The following is a 21140-nucleotide window of genomic DNA, read 5'->3' as shown; positions in this document are numbered from 1 at the left end:
AATCTAGGGAGGGCTCAGTGATTTAAATTTCTTGCAAGTCCTCACATGGTAACTGACATTAGAGTTGGCCTAAGGACACTTCATGAGAACCACTACCCTATGGTAATCCTTATGAGGGGCATTCATGGGTTGAAATAGGTAACAAAGGAGAGCTACCAAGTCCTTAAGGTGAAATCAGGAAAAGAGTCACAAAAGAGGGGACATTTCTACAGAATATTGGAGTGACCAAGTGAAGAAACAGAGGGATGGAGGGGTTGGGGTAAGGAAGTCCTTGTGAGTAGCAGAAATTCCCATGGCCTTTCCAAAGCTGCAGTGATAAAACACTCAGGCTATACTGTTGATAACATATCAGGCTCCGGTAGTTTTGACCAAAGATTACAAGATAGTCAGTGACTGACGATCACTGTATCAGATAAAATGCTTTGTTCCAGAGTCATTCTTATGTATCTTTCTACAGAGCTTGTCATAGCAAATCCTACTTGCTGTTCTGCTTGGGCAGTTTCCCCAGAATATGGAAAGTTTTGAGAAGAGAGGTCACGCCTATTGCATTTTTGTACCTCTAATCCCCAATACCTTCTTGACAGAACATATTAACAAATGTTTGTTTATTGAATCATTGAATGCATAAGTGAGGTAATCTTAAAATAGAATCGCCATAAACACAAAACTTATCTGAGGATGACATCAACCGTGAACCTTCCATGCGGGGCATGAGAACATGTTCTGATCTGTAATTTATGGAGTGTGGTCTGTCTAGTCTTAATAGTTAGGAAATAATGAAGATATTAATCAATTTAATAACTCAAAATATACTTTGGTATTCTAACTGCCTCTCCACTGTTAATGCGATTGAAGATATGAAAACATTGGGTGGAATTAGTAAAAAGGAATATAAACAGCTTGAGACAGAATTCAAGACAGCATGCTGGGCAATTACCAATCTACATCAGAAATGATGGCCCTGATGTGAGCGCCCTCAGAGTCAGACTGTCACAGTCTGTCTGCAGCGAACATGGAGCCACACGCTTTCCAGCTGCACACGGCCCCACAGCAGGCACGGCAGGAGAGCCGCTCACAGGTCCCTTCATCAGATGCTCTAGGGTTTTCTTTTGGTTTTGTTTTTTTTGTTTGTTTGTTTTTCCAGAATGATCTCTATTTTGAAATGTTTGGATGGATTTATTCAAAATCATATTTATGGCAGGAAGATCAGTATGCCTACATAGATCCTAGAAATGTGACCTGATTTTGTTTTGGAATATGTGTTTCTTTCTTTTCTTACTCTTCAGCAATATTCCACATTTCTTACATATAATCTTGTTTACATACAATCTTCTTACATAAAATCTAGAGGTCTTACATCCCCTGAAGTCTCTGGCTGCTAATACCTAAATATGTTGCTTAATATATATCTGTTTTTTAAAATCTGCTTTGGCTGTGGTGAAAATGATCAGAGCATTTTAAAACTACTTCAACTGGTCCAAATGAGAGAGTGGGTTGTTCCGTGTTATTTGCTGCTTTTTTAAAAAGTGTTTTCAACTTGGAAGGTCAGAACTGTGCTCTGGGTTTAGAGGAGAGGCTGGGTTTTTCTTAGATAGTCAGCAGAGAGTGGAGAGTAAGCAGAAAGCATTAGGAACTCAGAGCCAAACAGAGTGAAGGCAGATTGCCAAGAGCCTCTTCTGCAAGAATCGGTAGCTCGGTTTTCTAGACCCATATCTCCCGGTCGGTTTAATCCATCAGATGAGCCATTCTTGCAAATGTAGCCATTTTAATCCCTGTGATCTCAGTGTTTGTGTCTTAACAGAAAACCTTGAAAATATGCTCCTTTTCATTTTTACCCCATTAGTTGAAAATGATGAGACTATTCACTGGTGATGGATTCTGGCTAAAGAAGGAGCAGGCTTAGGTGTTAGGAAAGGAGCTGACAATTGGCCATCCATCTTCTCTACCCGACAAGTCATATTACAAAAATGTATGTTACTATTCTAACTGTCCCCCTTAGATATTGGATATTTTGTCTTCCACCTTCCTCAGGACATAGTACCATTTCACTAGAAATTATAGTATCCATTCTAACCGTTACTTGAGTTAAATTAAGATTCCATGGATTAGGTTGATGCAGCAAAGTCTGTTTCTTGGTTATGGGCTCATATAAATAAGCAGAAATGACTTAAAATAACATGCTTCTCATATCTTCAAAAAAGGAAAGGCAAAAGTAAAAAACAAAAATAAAAACTCCCAACTACTGGGGGGAGGGGGATTGGGAGAAGGGGGTGGGATTATGGACATTGGGGAGGGTATGTGCTTTGGTGAGTGCTGTGAAGTGTGTAAACCTGGTGATTCACAGACCTGTACCCCTGGGGATAAAAATATATGTTTATAAAAAATAAAAAATTAAAAAAAAAAAACTCCCAACTAATTCTCTCACTAAGATTGTTATGAAATCTAAGGATGATAATAATGCCAGCATCACAGTTTTGTTAACATCCAGTCTGCTAATCACTAAATATTCTTTAATTGGCTTAATCATTGTAAAAAATGCCCTGAACTAGGCATCAATATACCCCTTTTACAAATAAAGACACTGAGGCTCAGAGATATTGCTAAAGTGGGGATTCATCCTCAGTTTTCTGTTCCTTATTCATCTGACCCCAACAAATACGTGCTTAATGACAACTCTATACTTATTTTTTAAACTAATAATACAGATAATGCAAATATTGGAAAAATAAGTACCATTGTCTAAAATATCATAATGCTTTCACATGTCTGCTTTGTATGGAAAGTACTGAGTAATAGAATTCCTTGGGTATCCTGCTATAAAATTTTCCCCCTAATTGTCTGGGGTGAGAAGGAAGAGCTAACATTTCTGTCTGTTTTATTTTTTTAGTTTGGCAGCTTTCAGTTTACAACAAAACTGAGAGAGGAAGGTACAGATTTCCCATATACTCTTGCCTTCACAAATGCAGAGCCTCCCCAATTACCAACATCATCACCAGACTAATGCTCTATTCCCCCACCCCACCCCACATACCAGGAATGAACCTACACTGACACATCATTATCACCAAAGTCCATACTTCTACCTTAGGGTTTACTCTTGGTGTTGCACATTCTGTGGGCTTGGACAAATGTATAATGACATATACCCATCATTGTAGAATCATACAGAGTATTTTACCTACCCTAAAATTCCTCTGTGCTGCTCCTATTAATCTCTCCCCATACATACATCTGCCAGTCACTGATCTTTTTACTCTCTCCTTAGTTTTGCCTTTTTTGGAATGTCATAGAGCTGGAATCATACAGTAAGTAGCCTTTTCACTTTGGCTTCTTTCACTTAGTAATACAGCATGTGAGATTCCTCTATCTCTTTTGTGATTCATTTCTTTTTAACACTGGATAATATTCCATTGTCTGGACATACTGTAGTTTATCTGTTCACCTACTAAAGGACATCTTGGTTGCTTCCAAGGTTTGGCAATTATGAATAAAGCTGCTTAATATCTCTGTGCAGGTTTTTGTGTGGTCACGAGTTTTCAACTACTTTATGTAAATTCCTACCAAGGAGCATTATTGCTGGATCACTTGGTATGAGTACGTTTAATTTTGCAAAAAACTGCCAAACTGCCTTCCAAAGTGGTTGTACCATTTTGCATTCCCACCAGCAATGAATGAGAATTCCTATGGCTCTACATCCTCGATAACATTTGATGTTGCCAAAGTTCTGAATTTGGGCCATTCTAATAAGTGTGTAGTAGTATCTAATTGTTTTAATTTGCATTTCCCTGAGGACATATGATGTAGAACATCATTTCATATGCTTATTTGCCATCTATACATCTTCTTTGGGAAAATATCTATTAAGTCTTTGACCCAATTTTAATTGGATTGTTTTCTTTCTTATTGTTGAGTTTTGGAGTTCTTTATATATTTTGGATAACAGGCCTTTATCAGATGTCTTTTGCGGTTATTTTCTCCCAGTCTGTTGGCTTATCTCTTAACTCTCTTGACATTGTCTTTTGCAAAAGAGAGGTATTATTGAAGTCTACCTTGTCAAATATTTGTTTTATGGATCGTGCTTTGGTGTTATATCTAAAAAGGCATCACCACACTCAATGTCATCTACATTCTTTGCTGTATCTATTTTAGGAGTTTTATGTTTGTGTTTTATATTAAGGTCTGTGATCAGTGAGGGTCATCATTTTTATTCATTTGAAGTGAAAAACCTTCAGCCCACACTTTAGCCATCCCCACCAAAGACAATGGTAGAAGCATTTAAAATAACTTGGATGAATTTGGGGAAGTGCATTTCCACTTTTCTGACCCCTTTGTCTTCACTCTAGGGGAGTAGGAGCAGCCAGTCTGATTGGTGAGGTCATGGGGTACATGAGTTAGATTCACAGGCCCAGAGCAGACCTAAGTTCAACCTCCAATTCTGCTTCTCACTCCTTTGTGAACTTGAATAATTCATCTAACATCTCTTTTTAGCTCAGTTTTCTTTATAGCAGAGAAGGTTCAGCCTTGTACTCCCCTCATAGGTCCGTTGTGAGAATTTCATGAGTCAGAATTTCATGAGTCATAGAGGCAAACTACTTGGAACTTCCAAGCCCATAGCAAATACTCAATAGGAGAACACTTAATGATTGCTATTTGGCTGTATTACCAGTGGGCTTGGTCTTTGTACTTCAATGTTAACCATTGGGGCAAAAATAACATTTGATTCTATTAAGATGCAAACAGGTACCTGATCTTATCTTTTACGTCCTGAGCTCAAGGGAAGAGTTCTGCTGACTCTGGCATGGTAAGCACAAAGATGCCACCATCTCTGTTCTTTGAATGATCAGCATGGTGGGAAGACACTGTCTTTGATTAAAGGTTTATAGGAGAGACTTGTTTTGGATGTAGATGTGTCTTTAACTGAGGCATTCACATAACGACAACAATCTGATTTTCATTTAACTGCCAGTTTTTATGTGTACTCTATGGGCAGAAAGAGCAGAAAGGGGGACTGGGTCAAAAGAATTAGTCACCTGACCCTGTAGACATCACATAAGGAAGCTGTAAAATATAGAACAGTAATTATTTCTAGTTGTTTTCCTCCCAATCTTTGGAGAAACAAAGTATCCTTATATGGAACTTAAAAGGCCATGTGATGCTAGAGGTCAAAGGGACCGTTTTCACCCGCTGGCAGGGATTTCCAGCTATTTCTACCATGGATCTCTTTTTGCAGTATGAAGTTTATGAACATCTTTACAGAATAATGTTTATAAATGCATAACAAAATATGTGGAATTATTTTAAAAATATATTGAAATAAATTGTAATTTATCTGTAAGAATGCATAAATGACAAGGTATATCAGTAAGTCTGATAACCATTGACCTTTTGAAATAGGGATGAACTTAACCTGATGTTTTAAAAGATCTAAACTATCTTGATGTGAAAAAAATCTGTGATTTCTATTGTTACTCAAATTGCAGGTACTGCTAATACTACTTTGGTTTAGTGTCTATATTCAATACTAAAAGAAATGCTCAATTTCAGCTGGAAGTTCATTAAAATCCAGTGGTTCCAGTTTTCTGCCTGAGACCACATTCTCTTGCCAACCTCCAAGGCCTGTTCATAGGCAGGTAACTTGGGGTCTGTGGCTCCCGCTTAAGAACCTCTTACCAAGTCCAACATGATTACCTAGATGTGGGAACTGTGGCTCAGGGAGCTGGAGCTTGCCCAAGTTCACATATTGTTAATTTCGGGCAAAGTTGAGTTCACAAGGAAAAGCCCCTGATGGCTAATCCATTGTTCATCATCCCTGCTGTTCTGTCTGCTGTGAAGCCATTTCAAATGAAGATGAGGAAAAATTCCTTTTCATTATTTTCTAACTATTGAATTAACTTCATTATAGACTGAAAATCATAAAGACCCTGTAAAAAAATGGGCAACTTTGAGAGAGTAGGGTCCAATAAAAACCTAGTTAAAAAAAATAATAATCTCAGGAGAAAAGGGGGTCAGTTCCTTTGAGATTTTCACATAACCCTGACTTTTTATATCACCAAGTCCAAATAAACTTTTTGTTTTTGTTAGAAAACACTGAGCACAGCTAAATTCACCTTACCGAAAAAAAAAGTTGCTTGAGTTTAGGGAAAAGAACTATTTGACTCTCCTGGTTAATATATTTAATTTTGAGGTAGTATTTCCTGTCAGGTTATTAATTTTTCCCATTTTTATTTTTCCTGCTAGTACAGCCCTTTGCTTTATTCACTTGGACTCTTTTTCTTCTTCTAAGCTGGTCCAAATTATGTGATTCCTTGAGTCTCTTTATTATTAAATGTATCAAATGCAAACCTTTGATTCAGAGCAGAATAATAAGTCTTACGTTCATTGAAAAAAAAAAGAGGGAAAATGTGGTCTAGTTAGACTTCTTGGAGCACTGTAAATTAGTTAACAACTGAGAATTGGGGTGCCTGGGTGGCTCAGTTGTTAAGTGTCTGCCTTCAGTTCAGGTCATGATACCAGGGTCCTGGGATCGAGTCCCACATCAAGATCCCCACTCTGCAGGAAGCCCGCTTTTCCCTCTTCCACATCTCCTGCTTGTGTTCCCTCTCACACTGTGTCTCTGTCAAATAAATAAAATCTTAAAACAACAACAACAACTGAGAATTGAACTTGATGGCTTATCCTTAAGGATGCATTCTCGTGAGGTCCTATTTTGTTTAATTGACCAATGCTTAAATGGTATCCGTAGGTCATAGTTGGTGACAAAACTCTCATTGCCTTATGATAGAATCCTAGTGCAAAATTCCTGGGTCCTCTGGAGTGTTTACCGTGGAGTCTAGGATGTACATGTTTTGATAAAATTCATAATTTGGTGACAATGCTCATGTGATATTTTTTGCAGAATAACAATATGAGTTTAATATTATTTTTCTTTTCAGCACTTATAGCTTAAATCCTTGTTACAAATGCTATGGCAACAAGTGACCGGTGAAAGCTATCAGAAAGCTCTTTTTTAAAAAAATGGCATGTGTCTTTTAGCCTCACATACAAATTATACATTCTATACAATAGACAAGATTGGAAAACCTATAGGGAAAGAATTATAGGGAGTGAAAGAGTTGTGAGTACAAAACCAAAGTCAAGTGACAGGTCAACAGTCTGTACAAAAGTGTGTGAAGTGGATGATAAGCAGTTGGTGAAGCAGGATGTAGAGAGTCATGGCCTAAATCCAGTTATTCATCTGGAAAATGTGTTGAGATGTCTAGCACTGCCAGGCAGCTCAATCCACCATGAACTTAATTGTTGCAAGTATTGGAATAAAGGATGCTTTAGTAGCAGCACTTATTGGAGTAGATGGAGGTGTTGGATACATAAAGATGAGATTGCTGGAATGTAGTCAGTAGGCATGAATGTTTCAGTTTTCCTATCCCTCAACTTCTTTCTTTCTTCCTTTTATCCCTAAGCACAACCTTGTTCCCCTCCCAAAGGAAGTAACGAAGGCTAAATGAGGTCTTAAGATAGGACCTTGATCTAATAGGACCAATATCTTTTTAAGAAGAGAAAGAAACACCAGAGAGTGAGCTGTGTCTCCCTCTATCATACAAGGAGGGACCATGTCAAGACACAGAAGACAGATGCCTATAACCAAGAAGATAATTTTCAACAGAAACCAATCCTGATGGCACTTTGATCTTAGACGTCTATGCTCCAGAGCTGAGAGAAAATAGATTTCTCTTGTTTAAGCTGCCCAGTACCTGGTATTTTGTTATGGCAGCCCAAGAAAACTAACATAGTAAGAGTGTACCACTTTCAGAGGCCAGGACCTACAATCCTGCAGAATTCCAAGTTGCAAAAAATCCCTCAGAGCATAATGCAGAGTCATGGTTGGTTGGCTACTTCTGCTTCCATCCACCCCATGGTCCCTGGATTCTGTTGAAAACATTGTCCCATGTTGAAATCTTGAATTTGATATATAAACTGCATCCTGAAGGCTGACACCTATTCTATCAAAGTGTTGCTTTTGAGTTAGTGTTTTAGCTGAGCCATTATAAGGCCATTTTAGCGCTCTATGAGACTCGGTGCCTTTGGATGTTCACCAAATCAATGGCCACATACTGTATCTGAGGCCTCTTTAATCTTCTCTAGTAATGATACTGCATCTGGCAAAGCAGCTTCATCAGGCCTTATGCTTGGTTAAGTCTGCAGTAGCTTATAGTTATTCTTCAGGATTCATTCAGTTTCTGTGGCTACCAAATGAAAATATAATAGGAACTAACACCCTAGCATCATTTATGTGTGTATGGTGGCTATCCTCCATGGATACAATGTAGTTTGTTTTTATTTGTCTTAATTTATTATTTTGGCTGGGTGGGAGTTTGGAAGTGAGGGGGTTATGCTCCACTTGTCCTGTCCATTCTAATAATGCTTATCTGACAGGAAAGAGAACCAATACGGTGGATTCACCAAATGCCAAGCATATCAATTCCATTTATATTGTCAGAGACTGGAGAAAAGGATAATTAATGTGTGGACATACTGGGACCAACTCTCAATGGACTTTAGTCATGTATTCATAGGACCCCATTTTAATAGAAGGGGGTTCAAGATGATACTTTGGGACTCCAGGTCCCAAATCTTATTACCAGATTTTGTAACCAGTAGTCAACAAAATTCCCCAGATATACCCTTTCTCCACTGAGTAAATGGTTGTGGGGACTTTGTAGCAAGTGGGAGAATCCTCACTTGCTATGGTCATGAAAGTTCTTTCTCCTAGAGACTCAGCTACTTCCACTGGCCATGGATTCTGGATCTGAGTATTGATTTGGATCTAAGGATGAAAAAGAATTTTAATTTTTTAAATTGGGGTGATTAGACTTACTCTGCTGCCATTCCACTCTTGATTTTTGTTTGTTTGTTTTATAAATAAGAAGCAACACTCTCCATGTTTCCCTGTCTGTCTCTCTTATCCCTGAAGATGCCATCATGATCAATGAAATCCCTCTACAACTCCATGCAGGCCAAACTCCCTGGCTTCCCTCCTGTTTGCCAGGCAGCTATGGCCTCCTGGCTTCCGGTAGTTAAGTGCTTCCACCTGTTCTCATTTACTTGGGTGGGGAGAGTGTCAGACCCAGTAACTGCCTGTCTTACTGTGGACCCTGGTCTTTAGAGGAAAGCCTTCATGCAACTTACCAATGCCACAGCTCTCTGTCTCTCACACTCCCTGCAGTCAGAACTCTGGCCAGCTCATCCTCATGGTCATCGTGCCTCTACTACCCTGCACTATACAGACAGAATGAATCTTTCTCTTTATGTTCTTGGGATTAGTAACTCAGTTTCATATGAAACAACATAAAAGCAATAATGCATGGATTGAGGGAGAAGAAAAAATTAGAAAATACATATATATCCCATCTATTACCATCTGAAGTTATTTGTAGGATGAAATTGGAAGGTCCTAACAAGTGAGCCAGGTAAGGGTTTCAGCACTTAATGTAGGGAAAATGACAGGTGGATAACAATTTGAGGAACAAAAAAGGAAACTGTAAAACAATACTTGATATTTAGACATATATATTAAGGGGAGTGAAAAACACATAGGAAATGTAAATGAGAAACTGAATGAATGGAGTGAGAGAAGATGGGTAGATAGATAACAGACAGCCCCAAAAGGTCATTGTTAATAAAAAAAAAAAAAAAAAGGCAGCTGGAACATGTAGTGGGATTTGAAGGCTAGGGTCAGAATAATATAAAACTGAATTCTCTGCTGATGAAAAGTTAATGTCATATTAATCATGCTGGTTGAAGGCCGCTGAAGAAAGCAAGTCTCCAAAACTAAAGTTGTAAACTAAAATTAACTCATGCTTGTTTCACACATACAGCATGTTCTGGTATCACATTTGTTAAAGTCACTAGCAGTTGAAAACAGTGAGCCAGCTACACTGTTCCCCACCTTCATAAATGAAGGGTAATTATTCAGAGATTGGGAGTGCTTCTCATTAGTAAATTGTTTCTCACAGAATGTCTACAAACTTCAAATCAGCCTCTTTTAATTTGGAAGTTATGTGTTGTTCAACCCAGACATTAAGAATATTCTTTCTTATCACTGATTCCCATTAATTTTTTAACCAGTTTCTCTAACCCTGACTATATCCTGGGCAGTGTTCTAAGACGTGGGGTTGCAGTGGTGGATACCACAGATTCATTCCCACTTCCCGAAGCATCAAGTGATCTACAACCTTCCAGGATGTACACTCTTCTGTGTATTTATCACTGCTGTATTAGATTAAATGTTCAGATTTACTGATATGTATAAAAAGTCATATATATTCAAATGCACATCAATACATATGCAAAATCCCCAAGTGATTCTTGACCTCTTTAAAAAAAAAAAAAATATATATATATATATATCTCCTGTTTCTTACCCATCAGCAAACATTGCCACCCTCACCTTCAGAATACATCAGGACAGAACCACTTGCTACTGCCTCCACTACAAACAGTGTAGCCCAAAGAGCCATCATGTCCTGCCCAAGTTGCAATAACTTTCTAATGAGCTTCCCTTTTTTCACTCTCGCTAGCCCTCCTCCCCACAGCCTACACTCCACACAGCAACCAGAATTAAAAGATTATACTACGCTTTTGCTCACATCCCTGATGACTTCCCATTTCAGCAGGAATAAATAGCTACTATGATTTTAAAGATGCATGCATACATGATCCTGTCCCTGGAAACTCCATTTATTTCACTTGAAATAAATCTGCCCTGCTGTTCACTCTTCTCCAGCCTCACGGGCCTTCTTGCTGTTCCTCAGACGCAAAAGCTAGTGTTCACCAAGGACCTCTGAACTCCTTGTTTCAGCTACCTGATTACTTCTCCCTAGATGAGGCCAATGCCCTCGCCCTCTGGTCTCCTTTCAAGTGGAGAACACCTAGCAAATGCCTTTCTGACTATCCTATTTTAAATACTGTCTCTCCCCTACCCCATTATTTTCTATTCATTAACCCACTTAATTTTCCTTTAGGGCATCATTTGGCTACACACTTTTTAGTTTACTTCTTTATTGTCTCCCTTCTCCTAGTAAAATGTAACCTCCATGTAGGCAACTATCTACCTATTTAATCTGCTGGTGTCTCCAAAGCTTGATACATAGTATGGATTTAATAAAGAATTGTTGAGGAATAGAATAGAAGCTTTTATTAAACTGGTGGGCATAATTCAATTTTATTAGCCCCTAGATTCTAAGTAAGCAATCCTTGTAGTTTATTCTTACTACATTTCCCAAGCCTTGAAGAAAAAAGAAAATCCTTTTCTAGGTGGAGTGGCATGAACCTTGGAGACCTGGAGAATAAAAATTGAGATAGCAAATGATGCCTAACCCAATTCAGGTTTTCCTCATCTTCCTCATTCTTTATCTTCTCTCTTTTCCTGTTAATTGTGATTTTTTTTTTTTTAGCTACATCATGCCTGAATTATATTTTATTATAATACACATCCAAAAATTATTTTTAAAATGTTTATAATAGAAGGATAAAAAGTGGGTCACCTGGGTGGCTCAGTTGGTTAAGCAACTGCCTTCCTTCAGCTCAGGTCATGATCACAGGTCCTGGGATCAAGCTCCCCATGGGGCTCTCTGCTCAGCAGGGATTCTGCTTCTCCCTCTCCCTCTACCTGCCTCTCTGCCTTGTTGTGCTCTCTCTCTCTATCTCTCAATGTCTCTCTCAGATAAATAAAAATAATCTTTAAAAGTAAAAAAGAATTAAGATTATATCAGTTAAAACAAGTTAGCCAAAAATTCATATGAATGTATGACACCCCTAGTATCTATATAACTCCTAATATGTATATGATAGTAATTAAAGTAAGGAAAGTGATATTATCCCATCTAACTAAGGGAGACACTGATAGGATGGATTAAGGGTTCACCTAGTATATAAGGCTAGTAAACCAAGGTATGGGCATCCAGAAAAGGTTTTCAGCCCAAACATTTCAAATTATTTTATTGTTATTGGATAAATGGTTGCACAGTTAAAAAAAAAATTCAAAACTCACTGCATAACACAATACCTCGTACTTCTTTACTTCTTGTCAAACATGTTGGTGTTAGTATAGTGACTGATGATATAGCCTATTGGCTTTATGATGTTTATATATTTCTCATTCTATGCGTTATGCTCTGGACCTAGTATTTTTGAGAATGGCTAAACTTTGGGGGATTTCCATCATGTTGGTAATCACAGTTCTAATACATGTTGAGAAAATATGTGATGATAAGGTAAATTCAGTAACTCTTCTGCATGAGTGTGGATTGAATTCATTTCAGCCCCCTCTACACACTGAGAAAAATACATAGATGTGTGAAATACTCTACTCACATATTGTACAAAATGTTCATTCATAGTTTTCACAAAGATGCAGGGACAACAGGTCTAGGACTACCATTTCAACTCCTAGAAAAGACGGACTTCGCTTTGTATTTTTTTGCTTAGTTCCTGGGTTCCTCTGCTCCTGATCAGGTCTCTGCTCCTGATGTCCAGGCCTCCAGGAGCTGTGGATCGTGATGGTTAATCGTATGTGTCAACCTGACTAGGTAAAGGATGCCCAGATAGGTGATAAAACATGATTCCTATCATTACTTCTGAGTGTATCTGCTTTTATTTTAACAGCCCTTTTGGCATATCACCTATACTTAAAAATGTTGTAGTGGTCACGTTGGAATTTCCAATATACGTTAACTAATATATCTCTACTTTCAAGTAATGCTATGCCACTTCGAGAACAGTGCAGGTCCCTATAACAAGGTGTTCCTGATTTTTCCCTCCTATTCCTTAAGATATCTCTGTCATTCATTTCACTTATCCAGATGCTTTTATCACCCAATATATTGTTGTTTTTATTAGTTCAAATGGTTATTCTTTACATCAATTAAGAATAAAAATAAAATATGTCAGTTTTAATTTACACTCTCATTTATCCCTTCTTTGGTTTTTTTTTTTTTTTATATACATCTGAATTTCTGCCTCTATCATGTTCCTTGTCCCTGAAAAATTTCTTTTAACACTTTTTGTACAACAGGTCTGCTGATGATGAATTCCCTCAGATTTTGTTTTATGGACAAATCTTTATTTTTCTTTGACTTTGGACAGATAATCTCACTATATATAATTATATATTGGTGCTTGTTACTCTTTCTTTACTGGCTTCTTTCAAGATACTCTCTTTGTCTTTGGTTTTATGAGCTTGGATATGATTCCTAGGTATAATTGTTGGCATTCATTTGCTTGGTGTTCTCTGAACTTCCTGAATATCTTGCTTGATGTCTGTCATTCATTTCAGAATAATCTCAGCCATTATTACTTTAAATATTTTTTCTTCTCTATTCTATTTTTTTCCCATTTTACTGCTATTTTAACTAAACATATGCTACACCTTTTGAAATGTGCCCCACAGTTTTTGGATATTCTATTCTGTTTTTCTTTACTTACTTTTCTCTTTGTATTTCAAGTGGGACATTTCTATTTATATACTTTTAAGCTCGCTGATTCTTTTCCTCGGTTATACTGAGTTTACTGGTATACCCATTGAAGGCATTCTGTGTTGCAGTATGTTTTATTTGTAGCATTTCTTCTTGACTCTGAGAGTTTCCATCCCTCTGCTTATATTATACATCTCTTCTTGTTACATACTTTTCCCAGTACAGCCCTTAACATACCAGTCATAGTTATTTTAAATTTTTTGATAATTCTGATACCTATGTCCTGAGTCTGGTTCTGAGATTTATTTTCTCTCTTGAGAGTATGTATTTTTTCCTCGCCTTCCAGAATAATTTGTAATATTTTCATTGAAAGTTGGTCATTTTATATTGAGTAATAAGAACTGAGTAAATAGATCTTTGGGGTAAGGATCTACATCGGTCTGGCTAAGAATTGGGCAGTGTTGAATGTTAGCTGTACCTGTGAGGGTCAGAAGTCTCAGATTCCTCTAGTGTCATCTTCTTTCTCTCCTCCTTGACTCTGGGTTTCCCTTGGGCACTCCTCCTCTGAGACGGTCTGCATCTTGCTGTAGTGCACACTTACCAAACTTGAGCCTCGTTTGTTTGACACCTATGTGTGAGAGAACAGAGGATTTCTGTTATGTTAGGATTTAATTTCAGCTTTCAGTAGGCCTCTGCCTCAGACTTGTCACACATGACTCTCCAGTGGTAGAGCTCTTTCTCCTGTGAGGCAGGAGATCTAGAGGAACTCAGAGTGGGAACAATATCCTTCCCAGCTGGGATAAGGCTTCCAGAAAGCAGGCCTTTCATGCATTTTACAACGGTTTCCTTTCCACTCCTCCACCAGGTCAAGGAGGGGAGTTGACTGTGATCATCACCATTAGAACCTAGGGGAGGTCCGAGAGGCAAATCCATGAAACTGGTGAGCGCCCCCATGTCAGCTCCCTGCTTGAGGTCTACACTCAGCTTCCAGCAGCTTTTGTCAAAATTGCTGTTTCAGTCTTCCCACCAGTTCATGGCTCCAGCAACTTCTGCATCAGTGAGGCAGATCTGGACTTTGACTTTCTGCATTCACTTCTCTCTCCAGATTGTAAGGTGCTGTCTTGCCTGGGAACTCAGTTCTCTGAAAGAATAAGAGAAGCCATTTATTTTCATGTTATTTAATTTTACTCATTTTAAGGATAAGAGTGATGACTGCCAAGCTCTTAATGTGTCAAAACTGGGATCAGAAACCCCTCAAGGTGTTCATATATGTTAGTTCATTTTCTCTCTCAAAGTTCCTGTGAGCTATAGGGCAAATTCACCTCAAGGACAGGCCACTTCTTATCACAAATATGGATCATTTAATTTCTAAGAACGTAGTGACTATGAATTTACAACAAAGAAAGTATTAGAATTCTATTTTCCATATTCCTTCTGTGATAGATTTTTATTACATTCTTTTCTTTGAAAGTAAACACAGATTGGCTCAAATAGTTTGCTTTCAGTGAACCATTTATTCATTCATCAAATATCTATGAAGGATCTACTATAGGCTTGACATTGTGCAAGATCCTGCCAATACCACAGTATCATCCATGTTCTGAAAGACCCCAAGTCAAGTGGGATAGGCAGAAATCTAAACAAATAAATACTTTGAGAAAAGTGACAAAGCAGAAGTTTGTACAGGCTGCAATTAGGATTGAAGGTGGGAGAATATATATATATATATATATATATATATATATATATATTTGGAAAATCAAAGTTGTTTTCCCAAAAGAATTAATGTCTCTTCTGCCCTGAAATAGTGCCTAAAATAGTGTCCTTGATATTTTTGGCACTCAGCAAATATTTTTTCTGTTTGTCACTAAAAACTAAAAAAAAAATTTAACATCTTGGACTATTAGTGAAAGTACTGTTTTCAGTAGCAATTTAGTGCCTGAAGAATAATAATTTTAGTTTTTGTTGGAACTCAGAGGTCTATCCCATTTTAGAAACAGATTATTATGTTTTAAAGGGAGCTTGAGAGGTCTAGGTGCACTGACACTGATATTTTTAACAACTCTTCCTGAATGTATATGCTCGAGTGACTTTTCCCCCCTTTAACACAATAGTCACCTTCAAAAGCAATTCCGTTATTTCAGTAATGTCACCATTGACCAAAAAATTACTGGACTGACTCTCTTGGAATTGCTTTCAGACTCTACAGCACATTATTTTGTGTATTGACAATGGTAGAAAATCTTCATCCACTGAGACTGAATGTGATTTATAAATAACCAAAGTCAAAGGTAAGCTGCAGAAATAAAGGATCTAAAGGAATATAATAAATTTTAGTCAAATTAAAATTTGCTTGAAAATAATAATTTTCACATAGCTCATAAAAACATTTATCTAGTATAAAACTTAAAAGGCATAGGTCAAAATTTATCATAGAATATCTATGAGGATTATTTTATAGACAATATATAGAATTGATATATTTTGAGACTTTTCAAAGCACAATACTATAATGATACATCAAGTTTAAACTTGTATCCAAATCAGAGTCCTAGTGTCCATGTTTAACAGATTACACACAAACTGGACAAATCATACCATCACCCCAAAATTATAGGCTTCAATCAAAATTGTTTTGACTACTTAAAAACACAACGAAAAAAATCATTTCTTCTTCTAAGCACTTGGTTAATATCAGAGTCCCAAATCCTTCCTTTTCTTAAAAAAATATTTACTATGAATTTTAAGAATCTCATCAGTTATCAGTTGTACTGACAGAGCCACTTAAAGAGAAAATATAGAGGAAAAAATGACACATTAACATACTAGCAGATGATAAATACGTCTGGACCAAACAGAGGTGAAACTGGAGATGGGAGGGATTAAAATATGTGCTGTTCTCAGTCATTTCTTTTCCCATGGAATAAAATCGCACTATGGAATATCTGACATCGTGCACATTGCTTTGAAATTGTATCTTGTGGGTGTCTCCATAGTCAAGGCAATAAAATGCGATGGATTTCCAGCCTCTGTCGCTTCAGGTAGGATAAATTTAGGAAACAATCGGGATGTAATTGAGATCAATACCGGGTGCTGAGAAACTACAGTGATCTCACTGACTGATGGCGGATAAGGAAGAGCCCACAAGGAACCTGCCTCTATGCCAAAGCTTCTCTGTTTTTTTCCTCTGCACTTCAGATTAGAGAAGCACAGAGAGGGGAGGAATCAATTTCCTCTCAGTAACAAGAGGCATCCAAGGTGTCAACACTCTTAGAAACCAGGATCTCTGTTAGACATAAACCACCACTTGTAAGTTAATGTGGTATGGAATTATAGTTTAAACTCTACATTCAGCGGAGTATGTTTGGGTAATGAAATGTGCTGAACAGCTTTATCTGTAACACCATTGAAAAATAAAGGCATTCAGAAAGAAAATCATCTTGCTGCAGAATATAATGAATTATAATACCTGATATTTATTGAGAACTTATAACATGGCAGCCACTTATCTCATTTATCCTCACAACCACCTTTCAAAACCAACCCTAATCCTATTAACCTTTTTTTTTTTTTTAATCCATGAGTAAATTTCAGGAAAGAGAAGTTAAATAAGTTGCCTAAGCTTTCACAGTTAAGAAGGAGAGATACCAGAAGTCAAATCTAAGTAAATGGAGTCCAGAGTTGAGTGTTTAATATAATCCTATACCAAGAAGTCATGGTGAGGACAGGAAGAACTACAAAATACTACTCCTCAAGAGTCATGACTTTTGACACCATCAATACCAGATAGTGTTTTATTGGTTTCAGTGTGTTTGTAGGCATAAGCAAAAGTGTGTCTGCATTAATCATGTTCAAGCACGTAGCCTTCTTGTTCTGAATGTTCGTACACAGCACTCTAGCTCCCTGGTTATTAGCTCCACAATTGCAAGGGATTCAACTCATCTTCCTGACATAAGTTGCCAAGTTCAAAGATCAGGAATGTAATGGCAGTGCCTTCAAAGGCTTCGGTGCCGTATATTCTGGTCTACCCTCTATTTCCCCTCCTTTCTGGAGTTCCTCTTTGATCTCAAGCTAAACATCAGAATCTGCCTTTTAAAAAGACTTGAAGTGCCTTTCATTTTCTCTCAGCTGCCTGAGGAGCAACAACTTCTGCATCTTACGTGAAAAAAATTTATTTCTCCCTAAAAGTAACTTCAGCTTCAAACACCCCCTGCAAAGAGGTGGAAATAATTTATCTTGAACTCAGAGAAGACAAAAGAAGGTAATTGCCCGGGTGAGCCATTACCTGCAGCAGAGGAGGCAGACAAAGGAACCATTACCAATCCCACAGAGGAAGTAACAGACCATTTCCGGCTTAAGGCTTTGTAGGAGGAGAGGTCAGGGCGCAGTCTCCTTTGGGCCATTCACATCCTTTTCGGGACTAGGGGCACTCACCACATCAACGTACCATCCTGGATGTGCTCTGGTGGTTTTGTTCTTCTGTGGTTCTTTCCTTCCTCCCATTAATGCTGTAAGTGCCAAGAGTAGCAAGTGCTTGAACAATTAATCTCCTTGTTCCTTAGCTAAAAATAGACTTATTTAAGGGGAAATATATATGAAATTACAAATGGGTTTTTGTATCAATAAGTTATGTATGAAACAGATAAAAAATGGAGTATGTGTCATGACGTACATCCAAATACATGTATGCCTTGTACCCGGTAATAAATACTCACTGTAAGTTAATTTTAAATATGAGTAAATAAACTAATTAGATTTATAGTCTGTCCTGTTTCAAGAAGTCTAGGATGTTCATAGGAACTCCATCTTTGAAAAATGTATTTTTTGCTTTGGTCTATTGTTTTCTCAAGAACTTTGTCGAGTTCAGACCATTTTTTTTTTCTAGACTTCACTTAGTGACTGAAAAAAACAGTGTGCTTATGACTAGATATAGCATGTTAGTTATTCATTGTAAACATCCATCTCTGAACCTGCCTGTTTCTTTTTTGTATAGACTTCTCATCCTGCCTCAACCCCTCAGCATTTATTTCATTCCCTTAGTGCATGAGGTTGTAGTGGGTATTTTGAACTTCTTACCACATGCTTCCCTGCAAAAGCAGTGATATAAACAATAGCCATATTCCCAGGCAAGCCCACAAAAACCCATCATAAACCTGAAATACTACATGTTTGCAATCGTAATTTTTCTTGCTATTGTTCATTGAAAGTCATTTAGGCAAGTCATTTAACCTTTGTGGGCCTCAATTTCCTCTTCTATAAAATTAAGGGGCTGAGCTATATGATATCCACGGCCCTTTCAGCCTCAACAGTCTGTGGTGACACTTCTACTGCATTATGAATGAGATGATGGAGTAAACCGAGAGCATAACCATCATCTCCAACCTGTTTGTTTCAAGATTCATTCTGTGAAACTCTAGTTGACTTCACTTTGATGATGGAGCCAGTTTAGACATTTGGTACTTACTACCATCTGTTTCTTAAGTTGCCTCTTATGATGTTAAAGTAGAGTGAGTGAGGTATGGAGAGGAAGGTCAGAAGGCTGCTAAGCCTTCTTGGGGAGACTCAAATGTAAGTCAGAGTGAGAAGAGCATAGTGCTGGCATGTGCGTGGCATTGAGGTCAACCCAAGCTCAAGATCCTGCATCATAACTTAATATCTCTGTGACCTTGGGCAAGTTATTTATACTGACTGTGCCTTCTCCATAAAAGGAGATAATGACACCACCCACCTGATAGGATTTTTATTAGGTTTTTATTAGGATGAAATGAGGAAGTGAATTAAAATACCCCTTGAGTACTTTTACTTAATAAACTATAGTTATCATCTCGAAAGATAAAACTTAGGAATCTGTCTTCTAGTTAAGTCAGAAATCACAGTGGTCACAGTGGTCTATCATTTTGGTTTTACCTTCAAACTTACACATTGCCTTCAAACTTACACATTTTTAATACAAGTGACTTACTCTGATACTTGTCTCAGATTTGCTCCTTTTTTTTCTTATTTGTGCTTTTTTTAAAAGTTTTTCAGCTTGAGACATAATTGACATACAATATTGTATAAGTTTAAAGTTTGCAGTGTGATGATTTGATACATGTATACTTTGCAAAATGATTACAAATAAGGTTGACACATCCATCACCTCATTTAATTATATTTTGTTACTACTGATTTGGTAAGAATATTTAAAATCTACTCTTTTAGCAACTTTCAAGTATATAGTACAGTATTATTAAGTATAGTTAACATGCTGCATGTAGATCCTCAGAACATATTCCTCTTATAAGTGGAAGTTTATTTCTTCAACCAATGTAAGTAGAAAATCAAAAATTGATTGTTACTATTATTTTGAGGGTGTATTCACTTATTCTCATTAAGGATACTTGATAATACAAGCCTGATTTTCTGTTTGAATTTAGGAATGATATACATATTTCAGAATGAAATAAATATCTTTTTAAAAGTAATTAAAGAGAAAATATCTCTTTTCAATTCATTTTCTAGAAATAAGTGCTCACTGTATGTTGTTAATGGGATAAAATATTTAAGTATATGTTATTTTCCTAGGTCTATTGCTTCCTTCATTATTTCTCTAAACTGAGCTCTAGCATCAAAGTACAAACTTTGGGGATTAGGGTAGTGTATACATTGCAAAAAAAAAAAAAAATAGAGACTCAGGCCTTGTATGATGGACTTGCTTCTACTCTGCCCAGAGGAAGCCAACACATGGTCATCATCCAGTAATGCTGATCAAGCATGAAAATGGTGGGATGCCTGGATAGCTCGGTTGATTAAGCATCCGACTCTTGATTTCGGCTCAAGTCATGATCTCAGTGTTACGAGACTGAGCCCCATGTCAGGCCCCATGCTCAGCTGGGAGTCTGCTTGAGATCCTCTCTCTCCCTTTTCCCCTCCCCCCACTTATTCTCACTTTCTTTCTCTCTTTCTCAAATAAGTAAATAAATAAATAAACCTTTTATATTAAAAAAAAGAAAATTTAAGAGTAATTCATGGAGTATGCTTCTAGGGAACAAGAATCAAACTGCCAAATATAAAACACTAGAAAATAAAGACAGAAAATCAGAATTTCTGACTGGGAGGAAGTTAGGAAAGCTTCAGTATTTAATAGTGAATAGGCAAGGCCAAAAGGAAGGAAAGGTATGATTCTGTAATATGACAGACATGTCATGTCTTTTAAGACAGGTCACATATGTCATCTCATTAATCCTGAGAACAACCAAATTTCCAGCTATTGGGTGAAGACATCATCACTCCAGGGAATTGAATAATTTCACCCAATATCACCAGCTGTTAAATTATGCAAGTGGAATTGAAATGTACATAAAGCCTGTGATTTCTACTATGTGTACCCTGCAGTAAAAAGGGAGCAAGAGTGGGCAGTGAGTAAATGTCACTATAGAGATGTTTTGTACTGTAAAATATTATGTACAAGATGATTGATTCCCAGGGCCAGTACTTGAAATTACTGACAATTATTAAGTATCAAGTAGATGATTCAACCTGCGTTTATCTTCTTGGCAAAGAAAATGAGAAGACTTTTCTTATTTTTAGACTTACATTCTAAGTTTGCAAATCAAAATGTAACAAAATGTTGCTGTGATATTGGAATCTGTGTGCAAATTACTGCAGAATCACGGTGGAGAGAAATTTGAG

Source organism: Mustela putorius, unplaced genomic scaffold (assembly GCF_011764305.1).
Source record: "Mustela putorius furo isolate JIRA1106 unplaced genomic scaffold, ASM1176430v1.1 tig00003858_pilon_pilon_pilon, whole genome shotgun sequence".
Lineage (NCBI taxonomy): Eukaryota > Metazoa > Chordata > Mammalia > Carnivora > Mustelidae > Mustela > Mustela putorius.
This window is presented reverse-complemented; position numbering follows the sequence as displayed.